We start from the raw sequence: 878 nt of genomic DNA, 5'->3' as shown, positions 1-878 counted from the left end.
GCCCTCCCCACTCCCATCACGAGGAGCCAGCTCACATGGCAACCCTTTCCTCCCTGGGTGCAAAACCTTAGTGCCAAGCAAGCACGGTAACTTTCGACACAGCTCTTATTTTCTTTGTGATATTACACCTCAATTTCAACTTATATTTTCATCTCATTCAAATTATTCCCTTTGAGCTTCTTTAAAGAAGTGCACCTACAGAATTCGGAAACTACTGGCTTTGATTTGAAAAAGAAAAAAAAATTAAAAAAAAAAAGTATCAGAATATCAGAATTGTGGATTTTTTTTCTCTGTACCTGATATATTGTGTAGGGATCTCTAGTCCTCTTTGAAGAAGCTCATAAGCCAAGCGGGCAAAGCTTTAGGAAACAGAAGAAAATAAAATAGTGCATACTCCTGAGAAAGAATTACATACTTATATCACTCATTTTTTGTTGTTGTTAACAGCTGTTTAAAAATGGGGGGAAGATATCTCTCACACACAGTACTCAAGGAAATTAAAGACTGAAACATTGGCATAGTTAGGAATATAAAACTCCTTAGAGAAAAAGAGATTTCAGAAAATTAAGAAATCAGATAGAGCTGACCTTAATTTCAAATTCTGCAACCCATTATAGACAAAGCATTTTACCATCATAGACAAGTACTAAATTACAAAGGTATGTTTGCATGCATGAATATGTGTGGCTATACACACATATTATATATATGTATATATCTATATATATACATATATATATACAAACATACACAGGATACACACGCACCCCTACCAAGTTATGTGTGTTCATATGCATATGCACACATATCGGTACACACGTGTCCATACACACCTGTAAACGCTGGCAATCTACACAGAGAGTCTGTCTAGACCAGGA

The sequence above is a fragment of the Nestor notabilis genome, unplaced genomic scaffold, assembly GCF_000696875.1.
Source record: "Nestor notabilis isolate BGI_N333 unplaced genomic scaffold, ASM69687v1 scaffold31721, whole genome shotgun sequence".
NCBI lineage: Eukaryota > Metazoa > Chordata > Aves > Psittaciformes > Psittacidae > Nestor > Nestor notabilis.
Note: the sequence above shows the minus strand (reverse complement) of the source record.